This window comes from Lagopus muta, chromosome 1 (genome assembly GCF_023343835.1).
Source record: "Lagopus muta isolate bLagMut1 chromosome 1, bLagMut1 primary, whole genome shotgun sequence".
Classification (NCBI taxonomy): Eukaryota; Metazoa; Chordata; class Aves; order Galliformes; family Phasianidae; genus Lagopus; species Lagopus muta.
In genome coordinates this window covers 94656302-94663656 of record NC_064433.1, presented here as the reverse complement: position 1 = coordinate 94663656, position 7355 = coordinate 94656302, and the positions used below count along the sequence as shown (strand labels likewise).

Sequence of the window (7355 nt, the reverse complement as noted above, 5' to 3'; positions counted from 1 at the left end):
TTAACTAGTGAACTATAAAATTCTGAGCTCTTTTAAACATTACGTGGAGAACTGGAAGGCATCTTTCTTATTTTTAATTAAAAAAAAAACAACAACCAACCAACCAGAAATTGAATATCCTGCTATACTTGAATAAGCAAATAATGAGTGCTGCTTATGTAGCTAGCTCATCCATGTGGTCACTTCAAGAAAGGGCAAGAATGAAATGAACGAAACAGTATACGTGAGCAAAACACTGGAAAGACATTAATCGAACTTCAAATGCAACATGAAAATCTGTAGTTGTCATACATTTAATAAGAAACCAAAACTATACAGCTGTGCTTTTTTAATTACAATTATTTTTTTGTTTTATCTAAAGTCATAACTGTGTCATCACATTATATTATCACAGTCCACTAATTTGATTTGCTCAGCTGAACATGGATACCTCAAAGAACTCCAGGGAAGCCTGCATTACATTTTATCTCCTAAGTTTACAGTTATCATCATTGGCAATTCTTTTATATCTGTGTATACAGACATAGACACACTCACAGCTCAATGTTGATCACTGCAATGGCCCATTGATAAATATTGAAGAACAAAAGCATTAACAACAAACAGATATAGTTCATTTAATATGGCCTGTTTTAAACAGATGAAACTTCCTCAGGAAAATAGTGTACAATGAAAACTAATTTTCTCTTCCTTGTTAAGTGTAAACTATAGTTTCTGATAAACTACCAAGCATACAGGGTATGTAGTGGTTGAAGAACATATTGCATATTAACATACCCTTGGATATGACTACCATTAAAATACAGAGTAGTGATGTAATTGTAGAAAGTATTAGAGATCTACTGAATTAGAATTGCAAATGTATTAAAAGATGTAGAATAAGTTGTTCCAGAAATGTGTTCACATTTCCTTAATTTGAACTCACGAATTTGTAACTATTTACAGAAATTATTTCTTCATTACAATGGCAAATACATATATTATGGACCAAAAAAAAGAGACAAAATATATTTTCTCACTACCACAAGCCTTTATCACATTGTGCCATCCTTATACAAAGGAGAAAAAGCCTACTTATTTTATCTTCTTAAGCAGAAACAAGGACAGCTATTCTGCCTCTCTTGTTCTTAACCATTCCACTGCATTCTTGTCCTTTTTGCCATTAAATCCCAGATCTCAGATGAAATCTCAACTTATCCTTCATGCTTTTCATGCTTTGCTCTAGATATTATTTCTGTAAGTAAATTAAGGAAATTAGTAAAGCATTTGCAGGGTGAATTCTTACGAAAAGATGACGCAACAAGAAAAAATACATGCTTTAGTGTGTAATCCAGGTTTTCCACAGCTACCTTAATATAAAACATAGATTTAAGTAACTGCAATGCTAGCAGCATAGTTTGATCTCTCATAAAAACAGGATATTTCCCCTCTCCTGTTTTGAACAGAATCATCAGTAACTAGAAATAAATGAGCTAGTTTTTAATGCAAATTTTAAAAACTACATCATTCAGTAAAATAATCTACTCCTTCTTAAAGATCTTTTCTTCTGTGAGTAAATATGGTTTAACAGAAATTTTTCCCACTTCTGCCTCTGGACAGATCCATGCATTCTATGCTTTCCATGCTATGTGACCATAGGCATAAAATGTCTTCAAAAAAATGATGTATTTTAATTCTATGACTTCAGTGCACTAGGATATCTGGCTTTTATCAGCTAAACAAGACATCTCAGTAGCCTACATTTCCGATTCTTGAATCCCAGACTAATATGGATTATCTTATTTAAATATATACACACACATATATATCTTTAAATGCATAAGTATATATCTATAGTTACATATGTATTTATATAAACTTACACTGGAATCCTGGTTATTATGGAATAACCTTGCAGGATGACAACATGTATAAATTGCTAATGGTACTCCAAAACAGTAATAATATACATATCATAGCATATTCTTCTTTCAGCAAGCAAACTTCTAACAGACAGCTGTCCACATGTCAAGGAAATTGCAGATTACATGCCTGAAATTCTGCTTTTTCTTGCAAATCTCATCCTGGTAGTATCCTCTGGTTTTATAAAGTACTTTACACAAATGAAATGTTCACTTGTACAAACCAAGCTTTTGTTGGAAAATTCTATGCATTATTACACCATAAAAGCATTGCATATTGTAGAGACATGAGACCATGGCAGGATCCTCTTTTAAGTTCACTACTGCTATATGTTATTTAAGCTATTGTCCTGAGTTTAAGGTTTTTTTCCCCTCTCAGTTCACATTTTTATGCTTACTACATGAAATAATGTAATTTTGTTAAAGGAATCATCCTAACATGATGGTATACACATTGTTCTCCAACTGAATATACTCGTACTCCACCAAAAGTTTCCACGAACCCCAGTTCACATGTACAGAGCAGCAAACTGTTAGAATTCAAACCATTTCCAACTGTAGAGACCACTCAGATTTTCCATGAAATTAAGCCTTTTAGATATGATGTATCCTTTCCTGCAGTCCAAAAGCAAGAGCACAGACACTGACTATGCAGAAAAGAGAATTACACCATTTATTAGCATATAACAAAGGAAAGTAAGATACTCAAACATAATTCTTCCCTAGATGTCATCCCTTAACACTATCAAGCAAACTTTAAAAGCCATCTCCATTTAATGTCATAAGTAAGCAAATCTTCTGTCATCTGTAGACAATCACTTTGAAACTCTGGACACTGAATTGTATCCTGGAATAAATCAAAATAAATTTCAATTGAGCCCTAATTCTACAGAGTGAGGTCCATGACAGGAAAAAGACAATCTCATATTAACATCAGGTGCAAAGATATCCAGACACACAAAACAGAAACATCAAATACTGATGATTGAACATGTAAATAAAACAAGCAAATATTCATAGAAATTCTCAGAGATGGAAAAAAAAAAAAAAACAACTTCATCTTCTACAAAACATTTACCCCTAAAGATGTTTCACCCCCAAGCATGTAAGATTTTGGCCCACGCTGGGTTTGGCTGGCACTGAATTTCTTAATATACCAAAGATAGCAATGGATTCCAGTTCAGAAGTTGATTCTACTGAAGAGCTGGGAGGATGCACAGAACAACAGCAAATTCAGTATTTTTTCCCTTGTAAAAAACAAGTTCACTTGTTTTACATTATGAGGCAACAGAACAGATGAGTGAGAATTATAGCTGGATGTGTATGAGTCTGCACTTTCAGTACTGACAGTGTTAAAGTAAAAATAAAATAAAACATTCACAAGTTCCAGGATATGTAACTAAAAGAAAAGCAAGTAGTAATCAATTATCTGCATGTTGAAATCTCCATTATCACACATAGCTGTTAGTGAGTACAAATTATAAGTTTCTTCCTAAAATGTAGACTTTGCTCACTACTTAAAATGACTGGCTTTATATTCCACATGACACATGACACAGTGTAGTTAATATATCTCAGTATTTTTCCTGAAGAGGGTTTGAAAGAGACCACAGCACATATTGCAGGGACACGGCAAAGTAGATAGTGTTGAGAGAAAGAGAGGGGAGTGATCCAACCAGTACCCTGACTGAATTTCTTATAAAACTCTGGAGAAATTATGGCTTATGACTTAATCTTTACAATTATACATTAACCTACCAAAGCAAACAAATCTGAAGTTATCACATAAAAAAATATTATTCAGTAGAGAAGAAACAACATATTTAAATACTAGTGTTAAGGTTTTTAAGAAATATATACTGCAATAATTAAAATCAATAAGAATCAAATATATGAATTTATTTTCTTTCCATTTATTTAGTTGTTTTCATCTTCTTCATCTTGATCTTCCTATTAATTATTTTGCCAATTGGTCATAATTAATGATTCCAGCTGTCACAGATTAGATGACTGTTCACATGGAATGAAGGCACGCAGATTTTCTAATGAAGCTATTCTCTACTTTCTTTCACTTGCAGTTCAAAAATTTCCAGAGCAACATAATCTTTAATGACTTAATGTATAAGGAAGTTTCTTGCTAAGAACTCTTTCAAGGTTTTACAATACAAAGAACAAATCTGAATTGAGACATAATAACAGTAGAAAGCAGTTTCCAGCCTCCTGAAGAAAAATGCATTGAGCAGCAAAATATAAGAAATAAAACATAATAAAAATATTTTAAAAAATCCTTTTCACTTCCCAGTATATTCAGCTGCTTTCTCCATATTTGGCTACATGAAGTGACTAAGGCTACAAAAAAGTTTTGCTTGCAAGGATGGACTGAAATTTCTGGTAAAATTCTCTCATATATTGGGTAGCAACAGTTCATCTGCAATGACAGTTAAAGCAACAGGGAAACATTCAATCTGAGATATGACAGTCCTAGTGTGAACTTTCTAGGGAAACTTCTAGGAAAATCCCACATTTCCACAACTGAATTCTGAGAAATAGAATAAACATGTATAATCAATGAGGATAGAGGAAGTCATTTTTATGAATGAATTTTTCCAGAAGGATCAAAATCTGAGAGAGACACATGTGCTAGTCAAAAGATACATCCAGAAATGTACACATACATGCATACACTTCCTTCCTCTCCCCCGCCAGTATATTCATTGGTTGAAGTCCTTGCATGATAAAAAGTCTCTGTTTAGAGGGGTATAAATTATATGGGATAAAGTCCTTGGATGCCACTGAAATCAAAGAGAGCTTTACCTTCAATTCATTTCCAGCCAGAATTTCACTCATAGAAGGCAAAAGGAAGAATTTCCACCAGTCACTCTAAGACATCTAAATTGGGCAGCTGTATTTTCCCAACCCCACCTCTCATTTCTTATATTATCTCTGAAGTTTTCACTATAAGTTTTCTTGAATCAAAGTTTCCTCTAAGAACATGACCCTTTTACTCTACAAAACACATCTAAATAAGATGATGTATTTAGACGGTAGGTAAATCCTTACTGCCAACACAAACAGCTTCAGAGAAGAGAAAATGTCGATTCATTCTTAAAAGGATAGAAAATACCAACTGATAAAATGGTCAAACAGGGCTTGATCACAATTTATTTCTGACCTTTTAATGTCTTCTGTTCGCAGTGATTTTCTGTCATTTCTGCCTAGCTTGGGCCTGGGCCCTGTCCCAGAGGTGTTTAGCTTTATGTTGCCACTTAACTTTCAACCTCTGTTTTTAGAACTGAAAGATAAGTAACTAATTGTCACTGTGATATCTGAGGGTTTATCAGCTTTTCAAATCTACCAGGCTGGAAGAAACCTTACACTTGAAAACTTTGCTGTACTCATTTTATATGAAAGCTAACTTTATATTAACTTTATATTACAACTGCTATGGCAATGTCAGCATTGTTATCTAACACCACAATGATGCTGTTTTGCTAGGTGACAACAGCTTTAATTTTAAGTGTATCACTTCTATCTTGAAGCAAAACAGAATAGACTCCTTTAAAAATGCACTAAGTATGAAAATAAATGAACATATACCTTTTTATTATGACCTTCCTCTTAAAGTGCTACTGGATGCAATGTAAGGCAATATATTCAGATTCTATTTAAATATGCCCACCTAGCACACACAATATTAGTAGTGTAAGGAAAATTTATTTACTGGTGTTTATGCTACAAAGTATTTTGTCTTGCATCATCTTTCTTTTCATTTTTTGCATACAACATCTGAGTGTCAAACAAAATGTTACAGAAAGGTAGGAAGAATGATTTGAAAAAGAATTCTGTGTTTTGCTATTAATTTTAAACAGTTATTTATACAGAAGTATTAAACACTTGAGAAAAATGACAGTTTGGGAGAAAAAAAAAAAGGTACAAGCTCATAAAAGTCTACCTATATACAGAGATTACATCACAATAACAAAATGCTTAGGTATTATGCTCATATTTTATAAAAAGAAAAAAGATCACACATCCATCAAGTATGTTGCTTATCCAAAGCAGTTATTGCCCTTGAGTTACATTTCTAGACCTTATTGAAGAACAAGCGATACATTGTTAACGTCTAGATCAATAAACAATTATTGTTCTTTGTGAGATGCTGAAAGGGGATTTAGAGAGTTTATAGGTAAGAGGCATAATTTACTAGTGGCTGTCAAACAACTGCAATACATTCCTTCTCTACACCACCACCACCCCTTCCATACACACACCTTTTTTATTCTTGTGGGCCTCAGTAGAGACCTGCTCAGCTCTTGTCCTCACTGTGGGGCACACATGTGCTCATCGTGGGTTCTCTCAGCTCCTCACAATAACAACCATGGCACCAGCAGAGATTTTGTATGCTTCTTATCCGACACACCCCAACAGCTATTATTCACCATAATTATTGCTTCATCAACATGTAATGATTTTTTAATTATTATTATTATTTTAATAAATAAAACAAGAAGACCAATTGTCAAATACCATATTCTGGTAAAAGTATAAGCAATACTAGATGATAGAGGTTTTTTTTCCTCCTAAAATGTAAAAACAAAATACCTCCTCTTTCTTCAGGAGTCAAGTAATTAATGTTGCCAACCACAAGTGCTTCGTAAGGAAAGATCAGATTGAAATTTCTCTACAACCATTATATGTCCCCAAACTCTGTGTCTGTTTTTCTTATGCATACCACAATATACCACTTTTACTCTTGGCCTCTTGAAATTGCATAAAAAACTTCTGGATTGGGAAGTTTCAGCTTTCTCTAATAATAAGGATATTGATTGGCTCAGTTTACTAACGCCAGTATTATGTTGTTTTTCTCCTAGCTTTCTTGCTTGCTTAAAGAACACATTCTTCTTATAAAAAAAAACAAAACAAAACAAAACAAAAAAAACCTGTCCCATTCCTCTGCCTTTTTACTGTCTTTACAAGACTTAGTTTAATCAATTTCATCAAGAATTAAGCCTAGATCCATGAGCGTGGTAGAATCTATAAAACAGATCATAAATTGTTTCTGAAAGAGCTTTTAGTAATGGTAGTTTTCTAACACCAGTTACTATTAAATACTCTTCTGATTTTCAGAACTACTACAACTAAATCCCAGAAAATCTTAGTAACGTATCACCAAAAACGTTTACTATGAAGTGTGTAGAATGGGAACTTAATTGATGTTCTCAGTAGGTCACTAATGCAATTAAAATAGCAGCTAACATTCTCAGACCAGATTCTGTCTTCCCTTAGTCTGATACATCTCTGTGAGGTCATGAAATTTGTACTCAGGTTCTTCAGAGCCATTTCCTGAAATTAAATCAGAGTCTTGTAAATATGTAGCAATTTGCACTCAAGCCACAATCTCAGCGTCCTATACAAACATCAAAACTGCAGTTACTTGGTAAAACTAACGTTTTT

At 33.4% G+C, this 7355-nt stretch overlaps 1 long non-coding RNA gene across 1 annotated transcript in view; it reads right to left on the bottom strand.

The window, feature by feature from the left end:
- Positions 1 to 371: 371 nt before the first annotated feature.
- The window catches only part of LOC125688213 (uncharacterized), a 42390-nt gene continuing 35406 nt past the window's right edge, over positions 372 to 7355 (bottom strand). Inside the window, exon 4 of the long non-coding RNA XR_007374653.1 lies at positions 372 to 1234. This is a non-coding gene — a long non-coding RNA (uncharacterized LOC125688213). The remainder of the gene's footprint in view (positions 1235 to 7355) is intronic.